General features: G+C 42.8%; 1 protein-coding gene and 1 long non-coding RNA gene across 2 annotated transcripts in view; one reads left to right on the top strand and one right to left on the bottom strand.

Moving 5' to 3' along the window:
• Positions 1 to 7,768, top strand: part of LOC311515863 — a 79,541-nt gene extending 71,773 nt beyond the window's left edge. Inside the window, exon 3 of the long non-coding RNA XR_014710247.1 lies at positions 7,253 to 7,768. This is a non-coding gene — a long non-coding RNA (uncharacterized lncRNA). The remainder of the gene's footprint in view (positions 1 to 7,252) is intronic.
• Positions 1 to 18,836, bottom strand: part of RIPOR2 (RHO family interacting cell polarization regulator 2) — a 176,970-nt gene that overhangs the window by 98,612 nt on the left and 59,522 nt on the right. The window lies entirely within an intron of this gene.

Genomic DNA, 18,836 nt, shown 5'->3' with positions numbered 1-18,836 from the left:
TTAATGTAAAACCCAACCCTGGTGATTTTTCTGATTGTTTATATCTGCCACATGTCACTTCTCTCATATCAGAATTATTGAAGCAAGTAGATTTACTCCTGGAGTCTGTGGGGATCTTATGCCTGCCTGAATGACTATCCTCTTGCCTTGTAAGTTTCTGCCCGATGGAAGCAAACTCGTGCTTAAGTGTATACACTTGAATAGTCCTACTGACTTCAGTGGGACTACTCACTTGAATACAATTATTCATGTCTCTGTTTGAAGGACTGGAGCCTTAGAGAAGTAATCTCCCACTTTTTTTTTTTTTTTTTTTTTGCTATTAGGACTTCTTATTCTTGCAAGAGCAGTGAATCCCAATTGACTTTTGTCTTGTTGATATAGTGGCTGTACCATTCTGCCATACCCTTTAATGACAAAAACACTAAACAGCAATTCATTCACTTCACCATCCAGTAGGTGAGTTATGAGCAAATATGAAAAGGAGTACTTGTGGCACCTTAGAGACTAACCAATTTATTTGAGCATAAGCTTTCATGAGCTACAGCTCACTTCATCGGATGCATACTGTGGAAAGTATAGAAAATCTTTTTATACACACAAAGCATGAAAAAATGGGTGTTTACCACTACAAAAGGTTTTCTCTCCCCCCACCCCACTCTCCTGCTGGTAATAGCTTATCTAAAGTGATCACTCTCCTTACAATGTGTATGATAATCAAGTTGGGCCATTTCCAGCACAAATCCAGGTTTTCTAGAGAAAATCTTTTGTAGTGGTAAACACCCATTTTTTCATGCTTTGTGTGTATAAAAAGATCGTCTATACTTTCCACAGTATGCATCCGATGCAGTGAGCTGTAGCTCACAAAAGCTTATGCTCAAATAAATTGGTTAGTCTCTAAGGTGCCACAAGTACTCCTTTTCTTTTTGCGAATACAGGCTAACACGACTGTTACTCTGGAGCAAATATGAGTGCAGTAGTGATTATTATTGCCTATTTTAAAGCACATCGTTGCTTTTATGCATGGTAGAAGTGGCATGTTATTGCACTCTTTATTTTGTCTTGTGACTGTGCTTTTATATTTCTGTGAAATCCTACTACTTTTGAAAATCTGCATGTCTTCAGTGTACCATGCAGGCACTGCAGATTTCATGTGACTTTTCAATGGTTTCAATTGCACAATTTACGCCATTTCAGACAAAAATAAAGCTTGAAAAAAAACCATTATAAATTTTGCTCAGAGTGATTGTAAAAACATGAAACAGCTCTTAGCTCACATCTGCCCAAAATGGCAGCAACTTTTCGGCACCCAGAATGGAAGTTAGCACCGCAATGTAGCATAATAATAAATTGTACTGACAGAAGATGCACACCTATTTTCTAAGAACCCCCTTGGCAGGATCTGAAGGATCTCCCCAGTTGCAGGTTGGGAATCAGGTTGGCTTCCTCTACAGCCACCCTCTAGCTCCTGGGTTTTGACGAGACTCTTCACTGTCCTCCTCCTCTTCCAGTGACTCTTGCTCACCATCAGGGGCTCAAGTCTCCACAAGGGTATTAGGTAAAAAAATTCCATCCAGCTCCTCATAAAATGGATAGGTCATTGCTGGTTGCTCTGTATATTTTTCTTAGCTGTCTGCTCTTTATATGGCAATTTTAGGTACCCAGTTATGATCTGTTTTGGCCATCTACTTTGAGATCTCCTTGAACAGTATTTTTTTTATTGAAGTGGTTGGCCACAAGAGCTGCCAGCATTGTCACTTCTCCCCACATGGTGAGGAGACCAAAGATCTCACCAGGGCTCCAAGAGGCTGCTCGATGCATGTTGTGAGGACTCTGGAGTAATAGCATTGCAATGCTGATATATTGGAATCCAGAAGCAAATGAGCCGGTCTTGGCCCTGCGCCAGTTTTTAAATGGGAGAGGGGCATCTGGTCAACTTGACCCCCAAAGCAGGGGAGGGCACACAGGTCACTCATGGATGCCCACAAAGCAGTGTGGGGTAACCATTGGAGGACTACCAAAGTAATGAGCAGCAGCAGTGTGTCCACATGAACAGCAGTCTGCACTAACTCAATTTGCATCAAACTTAGTACACATTGAAAGAAGACTCTAGAATTCACAGCAAATAGGGAGTTTAGGGATTTAATGATTTTGTTTCATGTGCACACAGGCATTTTCAATCTGCACTAACTCGAATTAGTATGGACTAAACCTCCTGTGCAGACAGGCCCTGATATTATAATTTCTTCAGGGCAGCGACCGTCTTTTATGATGTATTTCTACAATGTCTAGCCCAATGGGGTTTGATCTTTGATCTCAGTTGGCGCCTCTATGGTACCACTGTAATATAAATAATACACAGAAGAAGGAAGAAAAGGATGGGAGGCAACGTTGTGGGAAGACAAGTAGAGGGTGGGATTGGGAGGAACGAGAAAATAAATCAGCACAATAGCAGCAGCAGAGAGATGTGAGAACAGGAAAAGTGAGGTGGAGTGGAGCTGCGGGGGGAAGGAATCAGTCTGAGGGGAAAAGAGAAGCTACCGCCAAGAGAGAGGATTACCAGGAGAAAATCCACGCCACTTATAATGCTGCCTCCGGAAGAACAGATTTTGTTCAGGAAGTAGTAGGAGTGATAGGAGGCTCAAATCAGCTGAGCTACCATGATGGGTGGAAGGAGACAGAAAAACAAAAGGTGAAGAAGTGAAGGAGAAATAGAAACAGTGAAGAGCAGAAGGGAATGGTACACATTTATTTCTATGCAGTAAAATGCTTCCTAGGCTGCGTCTGTTTGTTTAAAAACTGAAGTTTTGTGGGAGGACTCCCAGAACCACATCTGGATTTGAGAACTAAAATCCGCCAGCTAAGGCAACTCTTGCATTATTGTTTCCCTTTAACACTAAGGGTATGTCTACCTTGTAGCGGGGAGCATGCCTCTTAGCCTGGGTAGACAGATTAGCGCTAGCTCAGCTCGAGCTGGCACACTAAAAATAGCAGTGTAGATGTTGAGGAATGGGAGGTGGCTTGGAGAAAATTCACGCCACTTATAATGCTGCCTCCAGAAGAACAGATTATGTTCGGGAAGTAGTGGGAGTGATAGGAGGCTCAAATCAGATGGACTAGCCCCCCAGCTTCGGACCCCGGGCGTCCGGAACAGGCTTGGACTCAAGCCACGGCCTGAGCTGCAACTTCCATACGGCTGTTTTTAACACGCTCACTCAAGTGCTGCCAGCCTGCATCTGTCTCGCTGGGCTGGGAAAGTTGCTCCGAGTTGCAGTGTAGACACACCCCAATTGGGGGGGGCCCACTGAATTTAATGAGGCCAGGACTTCAACCTATAAGGACTAACGAAGGGCAAAAGAGTCTTGCACTTTTTTACTCAGGCTTCTGTGTTTGATTCAAATAAACTCCAGGATTGGTGATGTCGTACACGAGGACACGGGATTATTCAAGATACACAACTGCCCTAAAAGGAAATACAGGAGAAAATACCCTATAAGAAGATGCTAACTTCTGTGTACGGCCCTGTCTATGTGTCTCATTTGTAAATTCAGCATAGAAAGTTTTAGCCCTTTAACAAAGTTTCTGAAACACTAAGGAACAAGGAAAACTGTCCTGGTTATTATAGCCCTTTCCTTTTGTACTTCATTTCCCCTAGGATTTAAAGTTATTTCCTTGTGCACTGTTTTCAATCGCCCCATCCGGATGTCTGTTACTTTGACAGCCCTTTTTTCTTTTATTTTCAGGAATTAAAAAGCATCAAAAGCTGTTTTCTTTCCAGAAAATATCTGTCACCCGAATAAGCACTAACTAGCCTGGTGATGAATGATAATGACTCAACTTCCACTTCAACACACAAAGAAAAGTCTTTTTGATTCATTCCCATTTGCCACACTGTCTTCCCCTAAATGACAGGATCATGGTACAACATCATCACTGGCTTGTGAAGTTCCTCGCCGAAACCTGTCTCAAAAGGAAAATCAGGCCTCTTTATTCATGATGAAATGCTTTAATGTGTGAAAACTATCTATATCGGCGTGGTTCGGCTCTATCTCCTGTTCTCCCTGCCCCCTTCTTTGGCTGTTTTGTATTTGGGATTTTTCTATCAGCTTGCAGACCAATTTATTTGTCTTTTTCTGATCTCAGGCATCGAAGCTACAACACCCTGTCCCCACCCTTCCTTTTGCAGCAGCAACTTTTCTCCTTCCCTCCCTACCCTCAAGAAGCATTTATATCTTTCTCTTTCACGTGTTTACCAACTTTGTTACTTTTCTTGTCACCTGTTGGTTAACTCAGCCCACTTCCCTCCTGCCAGCAATTACTCATTTTTCTTTGACATAACCACATCTGATGCCTGTTATCACAGAAGGTTACCACCCATCCTCAAATAGTCTGTAAACAAAGAGTGAAGGGTGACAAGTGTTAAAAACAAGGGTGGGGAGCGTGGATCAGAGAAGTAATGGAAAGCAGCTTATAGAAAAGCTTCTCCTTCAGCAACCTTAACTCTGTTTGCTTTTGTTTCTCATTTCCTCTGCAACCTATTGAAAAAGATACCTGTCACATCAGCCTCTGTGAGATGTTATAATATTGCCACAATAGCTACTGAGCATTCATTTCAGTATGTAATTCAGAACTCCCGTGTGACCAATATTTTGAGTGTCATATCAGCAGTTAGAACTCGCAGATCCAGAAAATCTCTAAGTACTTGACCCTGCTCTAATTGAAGTCAATGGGAAAACTCCCATTTGCTATTACTGCACTGGGAAGATGCACCATGTTAGAAAGGGTGCTAGAGCAAACGTGATGTTAGAAATGACAGCATCTCATGCAGATGGAGCCCAGTTGTGTTTAAAAATGTCTTAGCTGATCATAGTTAATCAGATTCCACCCAGGAAAAAAATCAAGTTTAGTATGACGTTAGTTAATGTTTTCTAACATGTGGTTTCCCAGTGTAGACAAGGCCACGTGACTCCAGTGGTGGAGGATTGGGCTCTCCAGCTGTGAGCCTGGTCTTCTTGGGGAAGTTCCAGCCTCTTTTCAGAGACGCCACGTGCCAAGCCAGGGAAAATGTGAGGAAGAAATATTTTGTAATTTTTCACTTTGACTAAACCAACATTCAGCATTGACTGTTAGCTAATTAGTACTGAATAGCAGAGCTGACTACAAATTGATATTTTGACATTTGTTCTTATCTCAAATTGTGATGAAAAGTAGCAATATCAAAACTTTTCATGGAACAAGAAGTTTCACAAAATCAATTTGGAAATGTTAAAACATTTCATTTCTAATCAGTTCCATGTTAAATTGTATCTCCCTATGGTGCCGCAGTGCCTGATGGAGGAGCGGTCTGTGTTCCTTGCTTAATTTATAATGAAAGAGGTGCCAGGACCTTAGCAATTTTTTTACATTCATAATTGATGCAGCAAGCCCAGAGGTGCCAGAGCTATAAACTGCCAAGCCCAGAAGTGCTGGGGCTCAGCCTTGGCAAGCCCTGACATAAATCAAGCACTGCTCAAGCCCTCATTCTCCCGTATGAGCAAGCTTCCTGGCTGGACTACATCTCCCATAATCCACCACAACTGTACAACTTCCATGAAGCCACAAGACTTGCTCCTAGGGGAGGGTGTGGTGCATAATGGCAAAGGTAGTTGCTGGATGGAGAGAAGGGGGGCATGAGGCACCCGAACTACAACCCTCATGAGGAACTGTTGCACCTTGGGCAGATGCAATCTAAGGCTGAACTGACTCAACACAAAATACTTCCATTTGGGCTGAAATATCTTGTTTTGATATTTTCCCTCAGAAAAAAATCAAAAATTTTCAGTAAAATCAAAATTTCCCTGCTGAAAATATTGATTTTGTGGAAATTGTTTTTCTATTAAAAATAATTTTGACAGAAAATGTATAATCCACTGTACTGACCACTAAACACATGTTCACTCTGAGTGCCATGTGGGTCCACCAGTTCGGGAAGGAGATATAGGAAGCCTCTTCCCTACTTACCTCCCCAATCCCTGGGCAGAATTACTACCTGACACTCCAGGATTTGCAAGGGCCAAGATTCCGTGCTGGTTGGTGTACCATGTCCTCAGGAAGGTGGGACCAATTTCAACTGTGTGCATCTAGCCTCATGCTGTAGTCTGGGCAGGCACTAGGCACTTAGGCCTACATCCTCCATAGTATTTAGGAGCCCAACTTTCACTGATCGGTGAAGAGACCAAAGGAAGGGGTGGAGGGGAAGGAGAGGGGATTAGAGCAAACAGGCAATCAGCACAGGAGAAAGAATGTTTACTCAAAACTCTGAGCAACTTGTATAGTCTTGTTTTGAATATCCCTGCAGTTTCAAATCTCTTGCTCTTAATATCCGCCTTTGAAACTTCAAGAAGCTAACCATAATTTTTATTCTAGCTGTTTACTCATTTGACGGGGATGGAGGTCTCAGTGGGAATTAGGCTATGTTCACCTACAGATATTCAGGGGTTCTGACTAAGGTTGAGCCTGGCAGAATTTTGTTTCTTGCCCAATTATTTTGCATTCGTAAAACTTCTTTTTGTATAATTTTAAACCCTCTTTTTTTTTGATGGGGGATATTCCTTTTTTTAAAAAACCCACCAGATTTTTTAGCTAAATGGAAATCTGTGCTGTGTATAAAGGAGAGAAGAACAACGCTCCAAAAAGCTGTCGTAAGCTGGACAGTACGGCGGAACAGGGAGTTGATTTACTCTGAGATTTCATGGGAATCCTTCACAGAGATCTCTAGGAAACTTTCCTTGAGGTACTCAACAATCCTCTGCCAGGATTCTTTGGCAGAGCTGCCTTGTTCCTTCCCACACCAAAAGGCACTTTCCCATGCCACTCTGCAATCACTTGGGCAGGGACCAAAGCTGTACGCAGGCGAACAACATAGGGACCGGGGTGGAAGCTGCAAGTGTGTAGCAGATGCACCCTTGCTTCCCTGCTTACCCTCAGGAGTGAGATATCTTTCATAGTGACCACCGCCTGTGGAAAATGGTACAGTTTAGACTGTTTCCACCCCTTAAGTGACCTGCAACCTTTTCAGATTGCCTCAGTGCAATAAAAGTGCCCTTGCCCTGGAGTTCACTTACCATACTTGGGGTCTTCTGCCTCATGTGTGCTTGCCTAGGGTCACAGAGAAAGTGATAGGTATGTTACCAGCAGTGTGCTAATGTTACTGTTTCAATGCTCTGTGTGTACTTGAAAATAGCTCTACTGTTTATTGTGAACCATATGTTTCCAGATTTCACCTTGAGAAACAACTGCCCTACAGCCGCAGAGCGTCTGCACAAGATAAGAAACCAGCTGAAATGGACCAAGGAGGATATGTTCCAGATTGTGCTGCAACAGTCAGAGGCTGAAAACACTGAACGCAAGAAGTAGAGGGAAAGTGAAAAGCAGAAAAGAGAAGAGAAGGATTCTTACAACAGGGATGCCACAGAGAGGCTGATTAAAGTTATGGATTGTCAAACCGACATCTCCAGACTCTCATAACATTGCAGACTGAGCAGATGCATGCCCACCCTCCCCTTCACAGCATTGTGAACTCTTTCCCATGCACTCCCCAAACTCCCCCTGTGCATTCCTTTCCACCTTCTGGCACTTTGTGCTTTCCTCCACACTCCCACCCCCGCAGACAGCTGTTCCAATGAAAGCAGGACCTATACTCAACTATGAAAATCATCCCCCTCCCATTTCCCCACCCTCAACTGTGTAGATGGCTATGTGTGTCTGTGTCTTGGTGTGGTTTGTCTGTCAATAAAAGCAGTGTTTTTATTAATACACACTCTTTATTTTCCCACAAGGGATGATACCTCATGGCACCATGCAAATCAGCACTTTTATTAGTCCCACATTGAATTCTAGGCCTTAACAATCACAGTTGCTTCATAGGCTACCAGATTTAAGTAATCATTACAGTCCCAAGCATAGCAACAATCATTACTGGCTTTCTTGTTGGAAGTCTTGTCTCAAGGCATCCCTGATTCTTACTGCCCCATGTTGCACCCCTCTAATAGCCCTGGTATCTGGCTGCTCAGAATCAGCAGCCAGGCATTCTACCTCAGCAATCCACCCTTGAGAAAACCATTCGCCCTTCCCTTCACAAATATTATGCTGTGTACAACACGCAGCTACAACCATTGGAATATTTTCCTTGCTCAGGTCTAGCCTGCCACATAGGCATCGCCAGTGCGCCTTTAAGCAGCCAAATGCACATTCAACGGTCATTCTGCACCTACTCAGCCTGTTGCTGAACCGCTCCATACTGCTATCTAGGTTTCCCGTGTATGGCTTCATGAGCCATGGCATTAAGGGGCATGCTGGGTCTCCCAAGATCACGATGGGCATTTCTACTTTCCCTATGGTGATCTTCTGGTCTGGAAAAAAAGGCCCTGCTTGTAGCTTTCTGTACAGACCAGTGTTCCTTAAGATACGTACGTCATGCACTTTTCCAGACCACCCCATGTTAATGTCAGTGAATCGCCCACGGTGATCCACAAGTGCCTGCAAAACAATAGAGAAGTACCCCTTCTGATTGATGTACTTGGTTGCAAGGTGGTCCGGTGCCAGAATTGGAATATGTGTCCCATCTATCACCTCACCACAGTTAGATGCAGCCACTTTCATGCACTGCAACTCCTCCCCGTCAGACTTTCCAGGGTCTATACTGACAGAAGCCAGCACAAACCTAAGCTCAACCTGCACCTGTTTTGTAGGAAGACCTTAAAAAGAGAGGGGGAAATTTTTTAGTTTTGAGATTTTTGAACTCCACTTGATTTTAAGAGGGTTATAAATGTACCTCCCACTTGAAGATGGGTCTGAGCTGTGGAGTTAGAATTAGGATCCAAACTTTCCCAAATACTGGATATTCAAATCCAGGGGTTTCATTCAGGCTTCTTTCTCTTCTCAGCTTTTTCACACTGTAGTGTGAGACTAGCAGATAACCATCTCATCCTGAAGTGTACATGTAATCCCCCCTGCTTCTCCCCATTGTTTTTCCTTGTCCATTTACCCCTCCTTGTACCTTTTCCTGCCCCTTCTATGATTCTTTCAAATACAATATGAATGGTGAATGGGTTTTTCAAGCATAAAGTATTATATGATAGGGAATATTACATTTATACTTTCACTTTCCGGCAATGCTTTGAGAGTCCTTACAAAAATGCCATTGCCTTGTATTTGCCACTTTTTGGTACACTTGATGCCATTATAGATTGAGTTCTCTGAATAATTGCAACAGCAGAGTTTACTTCTCTTTTCTGAAACCAATAGGATAAGAGGGCACATGGGAACGGAACCTGTGGTAAAGGAAACCTTACCACAAGGCATCCCCACCCTGCTTGACTTCCCCCTGATATAATGCTACAGAATGTGTGCAGGAACTGGATGTACCCTAGGGGCATAGTATCTCTCCTGTAGGGATTGCTTCACTGTCACTCCTATGGGCTAGGATAGAAAAATAGATTTTTAAACAACGTAACTCTATTTTGCAATGTAGTGAAGCAATGGAAGATTCGGAAACAGCATGATTACCACAGCTTGCAGAGGTGTAAACAGTCTGATATTTGCATTGATGAATTTTATTTATTTTATTTTTAGCTGAAGGGTGATAACTAAAATACAAAGGAAAATCAGCAAGAGAAGGGGTGTTGGCTTGGTGATTTTAAAACATGAACAGCAAAGATTTTATGGGAAACAGAAAAAAACATCTCACAAAGATGTACAAGCAGTCAATGGATAGACGCGAATACAATAGCATCTTTCATCCAGAAAAATCTCCAAAGGTTTTACAAACTTTAACTGAGTTGAACAAATGGTAGGCTCACTTTCCCCAGAACCACTTAAGTGCATCAATAGTTTCACAGCACACAACAATGCTGCGCAGCCCTTTAGATCAAGGAGTCGAGAACAGCTTTCCTCAAATAAAATCACAATTGGGCATGTAATTGGATAGACTGGTGCTGACCCTGGTGTCCTGATCAAATTTCATTTTGGGTAACATTCCTGCTATTGCCAAAAAGTACTTGTAGCTCTTTGTTGACCATAAGTGGTCAGGATCTTGGTTTTTACAAGAAAACACAGTGCCCCCTACTACTATATTTGCACTTGTCCTAGCCTGACTCAGAAGAAAGCTTGCCAACTACTGAATCACTGAAAACCACTCCTTGCAGCAGCCTCGATTTTTCTTACAGGTTTCCTTTCCAGGTACAGACTGAGCCTGACCTTGCTTAGCTTGAGAGAGCCTATAACCAAATATAACAAGGATTTCCCCCAAATGTTACATTTTTTCTTCTTCTGCATCTCCCTGAAGTTTCTCTTTCGAACCAGTGGCCCACCTGTGCAGAGAAACCCCAGCATGTACTGGGCTAGTAATATCGGCAGCAGCACTGGAACAGTCAGTATGTCAGGCTGTGCCAAAAATAGCTCAGTCTTGACCACAAGTTTTAAAAAGCTATCAACGTGTTATACCATTGACATTGCAGAGACTGGTGGCAGTGATATAAAATAATACTGGCTCAGGAATATGAAATAAGCACTAACTTAGCTGATTCCCCATGGGCAAATTTCTTGCTCCAGTGCTGAAGAGCGGCATGACTGATATGACAAAGCGAATGCATGCTTGGATAGCTCAGCATAGGCATTAATAGCAAAGTAGCAATTCCAAGGAACTGCAAAAAATAAGGGTAAAATGTTGGTGCATATTCCTGTTACTATGTTTGTATGGCTCCATTTTATTTGAAAAGTTTTAAAGAAAAGCCATTTGTAGTACATTTTTTACTTTGACTCTATCTTGCCTATCTAAATCCCAAGATAGAAGGAAAATCGTTATTTAGGACAAGCACACTATTAGGGCCAGATTTGTTCCTGCACCAAGAGCCACTCAGTGCAGGAAAGGTAGGGATGGGCCAGCACACAGCAGGATACAGCTGTCTGTTTGTTGTTGTTGTTGCATACCTGCAGCCACAGCCCCTGTGTAGGTTAGAGCAGTCTTGGGGGTGCTCTAACCAACAGCATCTGAAGATGGTCTCTAAGCGACCATCCTCATCCTCCAGTTAAGGCTAGCCAGAGCACAATACATGCCCACCAAGAGTGGGAAGCAAAGAAGCTGCTCTGACAGACAACACTCGTCCAATCTGAAGAATTTTAATCTGAGTGACACAAAACATTTGGATTGGGGGAGGGAATCTTTCCCTCAATCTTGCTTTCTGTTCTACTATAAACATTAACACCAACCTACTCTACCTGCCTTTAAGATATGCTTGGGGTTAAACAGACCACATTGTCAGATATATCATTCTAACTCCTACTCCTCAGCTCTTTGTGTATTATAACAGTGCACGTGAATCAGTGGGCTTGTTCCAAGACCAGTCTTTTATGGGAATTGCTTCCTACTTGATAGGACTGAGGGGTCAGGAAGGTCCTTGATGAGGTACCATGTGACTTAAGAGGTCTGCATGTGGTTAGCTGAGGACTGGGAAAGAGTAGGTTAGAAAGGAATTTCAGAACTGAAGAGAGCTTCAAGGAGTAGTAGGGAGAAGCATTAGCTGAGAGAACTGCAGGAGGGCAAGCTCAGCTTGGAAGGTCTAAAAGGAATGGGAAGTGCTGGAAGGAGGGCTATAAGGATGCTAAAGCCTGTTATGAATTGAAAGGATGAATTGAGCCCAGGGAAGAAGGCTGAAAGGTTTGCTTTTGAGCGTTGTTTCATGTTAATAAACCAGACCTCAGAAGGGAGATTTAACCTGAAAGGCACTAGTGGTGTGGTGTCCTGAGTAGGAAGAAAGCAAACTGAAGCAGTGAAAGGCCTGATGTTGAACTGGGGGAGTCCCTGCCACACAAATGCAGCAGTAGTTTGAATCTTTGCCATGTCTCTTAGTAATGAGTATAGACTGAATTCTGTTTCTTGCCAGCGCATCCTCCCTTTTCTTTGAAAGGCTCGTACAGGCCAGTCAACCCCATCCCATTTACTGAAACTACTGCTGCTTTCTACTGTGCCTTACCTCATTATTGTACTGACTGATAAGAGGAGTTTGCAGTTAGGCATCACTAGAGTCTCCAATAAGGAGAGAGCAATTGAGTGTGGGATGAAAAATCTTCCATTTGATCCCAATGCCCACAAGACTAAATCCGACCCTGCATATAAGATTATACAGACACCTCCATATCCTCATCACCTCTCCCCCTCCCCCCCACTCCTCCCAAGATATAAAATAAGATGTTGCAGGTCTATCTGAATTATCAGTGGCTGATCATGGCATCACCAAAATGAACAAAACAGCTAGCAATATGAAAATCAGCCTATCAGCAGCATACCATATGGAGAACCCAAGTAAGAGATCCTACAGCCTACATTTTTACAAGCAATTAGCAGGTTGGAAAAGGTGCAAGAAACAGAATGGAGATATCTAAATTGACACATACAAGTACTTGTCCACTCTGCTGGGATTTCACAGTGTGGGCTGAACTAATTAGGAACAATTTCTGAACTGTTCTCCTTCCCCATAGAGAATTCTGTCTGGAGCAGTTTTGGTAGCTGTCCAAAATCACCTACTTTTTTTGTAGACTGGCTCTCTCGTGGCAGCGGTTTTCTGGAAATTCTAAATGCCATTCTGAGAAAACTTTAAATACCTTTCTGATTATGCTCCAAGATTTTAGTAAAGGGTAGAAAGAAGCCAGGGAGCAATCTCACTATGCCCCCTCTCCACCAAATGGGGGAAGTTAGGAAATGCAAATACCTCCATATCCCCATCACCCCCACCCCTCCGCTTCCCCAAAACACAAAATAAGATGTTCCAGGTCTAGCTGAGTTATCAGTAGCTGCTCATGGCATTACAAAAGTCAGCAAAAAAGGCTGATTTTCATATTACCAGCTATCTGCTTAGTCAAGCTAAAAGGCCAAATTCAGATCTCTCCAATCTTTTGCTCTAAGGCAGTCGTAGTTAGTCACTTGTATTTGCCACTTTACTAAGCAACAGAGTAAAAAGCTGCTTACAGCCAGCCTGAATTTGGCTCAAAATGTTTATTGGGGATCAAATTCTACTCTCAATTACACAGCACAACTCCTATTGCAGGAAATAGGAGCTGCATCTGTGTGACTGAGCTGTTTTTGGCCATATGATCATCCTAGGCCAGTGGTTCTCAACCAGGGGTATGTGCATCTCTGGGGGTATGCAGAGGTCTTCCAGGGGGCACATGAACTCATCTAGGTATTTACCTAGTTTTACAACAGGCTACATAAAAAGCACTAGTGAAGTCAGTACAAACTAAAATTTCATACAGATAATGACTTGTTTATACTGTTTCATATACTATACACTGAAATATAAGTTCAATATTTATATTCCAATTGATTTATTTTTATAATTATATGGTAACAATGAGAAAGTCAGCAATTTTTCAGTAACAGTGTGCTGTGTGACACTTGTATTTTATGTCTGATTGTGTAAGCAAGTAGTTTGTAAGTGAGGTGAAACTTGGGGGTACACAAGACAAATCAGACTCCTGAAAGGGGTACAGTAGTCTGGAAAAGTTGAGAGCCACTGTCCTAGGCTAACTGAAAGGTGGGGGAGGCTCTCAGCATAAGGAATGCATGGGGTAGAAGACGAAAACACCCCTCAGTCAGGCTTTGGGGAAAACTCTGGGGTGAGGTTTCTTTAAAAAGATGAACCCTGAATTGAAATCTCTATCCGTTAAGCAACAGTTCAATAAATCAGAGGAGGCAGATTTTTGTGGCATAGCTCTCTCTGTCTCGGGGGCATAAAACAGAATGATTTATGACATCAATACATCAAATACTATTTACATTTTTTTGTAGATTAACAAAATGTGCAGATGTAATGTGAACAGTTAGTTTTAAAGAAATGAAATAAGCTCAAGTGGCACGTTTATTGTCAGGGTTGTTCCTCTTTTTTAAAACTCTTAGAACGGGTGCCAGGCTGAATGCTAAGTTGCTGCTCAGTGAAACAGGTTTCAAAAACACAGCTGAGAAATGTGAAAATGAAGTCTGTTTGAAATGGGTTGCTATTCAGAGTAGAGACGAGAAGGAAGGCAGCTGGTGACATATTCAGGGATGTTCTGTCTCCATCTGAGTCTTGTGTAATGGGCCAAATTTTAAAAGTAGCTTCAGTCTGGCCTCTAATTTGTGCCTGCAAGTTTTATTGTATATTGGGTGGTTAGACAGCTGTATTCTATCATTTGTGAGCACGACTGTTGAAAATTTGGCCCAGTGGGTACAGTAGCTCTTAGCTGTGCACACTTAATGGGCAAGATCCTTAGCCAGTGTAAATTGGCACAGTTCCATTGACTTTAATGGGGAGCTACACCAACAAGCATCTGGCCCTACTAATCTGTCAAATTTACTATTTCGACTTGAATCTTTTGGATTTAGGAAAAGATTGAACACGGATACTCAGCTCTTGAATTACTTTCTTTTCTAGAATCAAGTGAATTGCTGAGGAGAGGCAGGGGGAAAGATGTGAGGAGAGGAGAGGCTTAGGCACTTAAGCAGCTGACCTGGTGTGCCTGGCTGACAGGCCAGAGATAGGCACCTCCCTCTGCTCAGGATCCGTTATGAATCCTTCCCAGGAGTTAAGCACTTAGTCAGGTCAACTGCTTCTGTAGCCTATACCTTAGCAACCAAAACTGTCTGCCTCTCTCTCTCTCCAACTCACACCCATCTTATGTTACCCTGTGTACCCGACTGTCTCTTGTGTGGGTGCTGTGCTGCTCCGCCACCTATCAATGGCCTGCATCTGGCCCTCCTGCTGTGGGGTTTGACAGGCATTGGGTCTTAGGCATGCTCAGATCATGCCTACAGGAGTGGGCCACACTGGTAATTCATGTGCCTCATGCCTCCCTTCTTCCCTATGGGCTAGGCGCCCCAGCTGGACTACATCCACCATGATTCACTGTGGTCATGGGACTCCCAGGATGCACTATAGCAGTTCAGCCAGAGGGAGAGATTGCTGTGCACCATGGGAGACGTAGGGGATCAGCCCACAGGGCTGAAACAGAGCATGTGACACCTGAATGTCACATGGGGGTGTGGTCCTTGCTGGCCGAGAGCTGGCACGCAGCGGGGGCTGCGCTGATGGACCAGCAGAGGGAGCAGCTGGCCCTGCGCGCTGCAGCTTTGCCCTACCACCAGCCTTGCACACCCAGCCCCATCGTTAGCCACTGGATCTCTCCCCCAGACTCACCACTGGTGGGCGGGCGGCTGGCAAGCAGGGATCCAACCAGCAGCAGGTCCTGCCAGTACTAATGGGGGGAGGGGACAGAAAATATGGGACAATTTGCCCATTTTTAAGAAAAAGATGGGACACCTGCAGTAGGGCTTAACTACGGGACTGTCCCTTTAAAAACAGGACATCTGGTCACCCTATCTTTAGGACATAATCAGCTTGATTGTCAGGGGGGTCTCAACCAGCCAACATTTGTGCATGAAGAGTCCATGGGTGACAACTTCATTCCTCTGCCACAATGGAACTTTCTACCATAAGGGTAAAGTAGAGCCTTGAGTGGGACTATTTTTCTAATCTTGCTCCCTTCCTGCAATACCCACTCCGAGCCGCTCCTGCATTGTTCCTGCATTTTTATCCCGCTCCCACTCGCAAAAACCTTAGATCTTACAAATTCCCCAAGAGAGACAGATTCTCCCATGCTACTAAAAACAATAAAACAAAAACCCAAATGGGGGGGGGGAGAGGGGTGGGTGGGTATGTAGGGGGGAGGCGGGCAGAATTCAGGCACAATTTTTGCCACTAAAAGAATAAAACAAATCTTGCTCAAACGTAAAAAAATACTTTAACTCCTGTTATAATAGACATCAAATCTCTAACCCTCACTTAAATTTAAGTATTAATATCTTTATTTAAAAAGAAAAGAAAAGAAAAACTTGCTTTACATTGCTGAAATTCTATTTCTGACAAATTGAAGAAAGATTTAGCGTTTTCCTGCAAGTTACCCCAGTCTGTTTTTTTTTGCCCACCCAATCCCGCTCACAAGAAAGTACATTTTACCCGCTCCTGCTATTATGGCAGTGGGTCCTGCAGGACCCATGGGATCCCGCAGGACCCGCGGGATCTCAGTCCCACTGTAGGGCTATGGGGTAAAACTAGTCTGTGCAGGAAATAGAACTTTCTCAAGGGACAGTCTGAGACTGTAGAATGAACTCCCAGAGGAACCATCACAAATCTCATCACCTTCTGTTCCAAGGTCATGGTGCACTTCTTCACCCTTCTCTTGTCTAACATAAATATACAGTAATGTGTTTTGTGTGTGTGTGCACCTGTGCATGCATGTGTGTATAAAGGACAACCTACCAAAATGAAACACTCCACCCTGGGGAGAGGATGAGAAAACAAACGCATAACAAATGTTAGTCATGTTGCATAACGCACTACTGGAAAGTACTCAGTAACTATGCCTGGACTGACAGATACAGAGATTATAAAGCCAGAAGTGGCCACTAATCATCTAGTCTGACTTCCTATATAACACAGACCATAAGACTTCCCTGAATGTAATTCCTGTTTGAATTAAAGCATATCTCTTAGAAAAACATGCAAACACAATTTAAAAATTGCCACTGATGGAGAAGCCACCACAACCCTTGGTAAATTGTTCCAGTGTGTCATCATCCTCACTGTTAAAATTTTGCACCTTATTTCCAGTCTGAATGTGTCCAGTTTCATCTTCCAGCCATTGGATATTGTACTACCTATCTGTGCTAGATGGAGAACCCATTATCAAATTTCTGTTCCCCATGTAGGTACTTATAAACTGTGATTAGGTCAACCCTAAATGCTTTGTTAAGCTAAATAGATTGAACGTCTTGAGCCTATCACTATATGGCATGTTTTCCAATCATTTAATCATTCTTGTGACTCTTCTCTGAACACACTTCAGCATCCTTCTTGACCTGTGAACACCAGAAACAGACACAGTATTCCAGTAGTGGTCACAACAATGCCAAATACTAAGGTAATATAACCTCCCTATTTCACTTGATATTCCCCTGTTAACACATCCAAAGATCACATTAAGCCTTTTTGGCTTAAATATGGCCTGCATTCTTTGTTCCTAAATGAATGACCTTACATTTAACTGTGTTACAACACATATTGGCTGCTTTCGTCCAGTTTACCAAGCCCTCCAGATCATTCTGTATCAGTGACCTGCCCTCTTTGTTATTTACCACTTTCCCAATCTTGATCAGTGATGATTTCATGTTTTCTTCCAGGTCACTGATAACAATGTTAAATAGCGTAGGGCCAAAAACTGAATCCTGCAGGACCCCACTAGAAACAAACATGCTCAGCGATGCTTTCCTATGTACAATTACATTTTGAGATCTGTCAGTTGGCCATTTTTAATCCATTTACTATGTGCCATGTTAATTTTGTACTGTTCGAATTTTTCAATTGAAATGTGGTGGTGTACCAAGTCAAATACCTTTCAGAAGTCTAGGTATATTATATCAGCATGGTTACCTTAATCAGCCAAACTTGTAATTTAATAAAAAAAAGACATCACATTAGTTTGACAGGATCTGTTTTCCATAAACCCATGTTGAGTGGCATTAATTATATTGCCCTCCTTTAATTCTTTATCAATAGAGTCCCATATCAGCCATTCCATTATTTTGCCTGGGATTGATACCAGGCTAAGAGGCCTATAATTACCTGGGTTGTCCCATTTACCCTTTTTAAATATTGTCACAACTTTAGCTTTCTTCCAGTCATCTGCAACTTCTCCAGTGTTTCAAGAGCTATTGAAAATCAACATTAATGCTCTAGCAAGCTCTTCAGCCAGCTCTTTTAAAATTCTTGGATGTAAGTTATGTGGACCTGCTGATTTAAAAACGTCTAACTTTAGTAGCTGCTGTTTAACATCCTCCTGCATTATTAGTGGAACAGAAAGTATTTCATGTCCTATGATTTGACTACATCATCTGTTTCCCCCAAATTCGAAACAGAAATATTTATTGAACACTTCTGCTTTTTCTGCATTACTGTTTATAATTCTACCATTTTCATCTAGTTAATGGACTGATGGCATTATTAGGGTTCTTTTTGTGCCAACATACTTCAAAAGCTCCTTCTTATTGTCCTTAACTCTGCTGGCCATAGGTTCTTCTTGTGTCTTTTTGCTTCCCTTATTAATTTTCTGCAATTTCTAGGTTCTGATTTATATTCATTACTTTTCTTCCACTTGTTTTATATATATATTGTATAGTTGCCTTTTACTTCCCCTCTTTAAAATGTTCTTAATTCCCAATTATAATTCTGTTTTAAATTTCTCTATTTTCTGTTTTAAATTATTTCTCCCAACTGCTTTCTCTCATAATTATTTTCAGCTCTGTGAAATTGTCCCTCGCTATGGCAATGAGCACACTGTAAGAACCGATAACAAATAGAAGAGAAAACAGAACACAGTGTCTATGCACACTGTCACGCTGTCTGGAGTGGCTCATGACTGTGAGTGCCTACCTCAGGGCAGATTGTAACGGCAGACACCCCAAACTGGCGGTGAGTTCTGTAATTAGATTTCACCAACCCAGTAACAAATGTAAACTCCTGGATCATAACAGTCTTACCATGGAGTCACAGACAGTCCCCTTATACCAGGGGTGGGCAAACTTTTTGGCCTGAGAGCCACATCTGGGTATGGAAATTGTATGGCAGGCCATGAATGTTCACGAAATTGGGGATTGGGGTGCAGGAGGGGGTGATGGTTCCAGCTGGGGGATGCAGGCTCTGGAATGAGGCCAGAAATGAGGAGTTCAGGGTGCGGTAGGGGGCTCCGGGCAGGGGTTGGGGTGCGAGGGG

This window comes from Lepidochelys olivacea (assembly GCF_965140295.1).
Source record: "Lepidochelys olivacea isolate rLepOli2 genome assembly, chromosome: 2".
Taxonomy (NCBI): Eukaryota; Metazoa; Chordata; order Testudines; family Cheloniidae; genus Lepidochelys; species Lepidochelys olivacea.
This window is presented reverse-complemented; position numbering and strand designations above follow the sequence as displayed.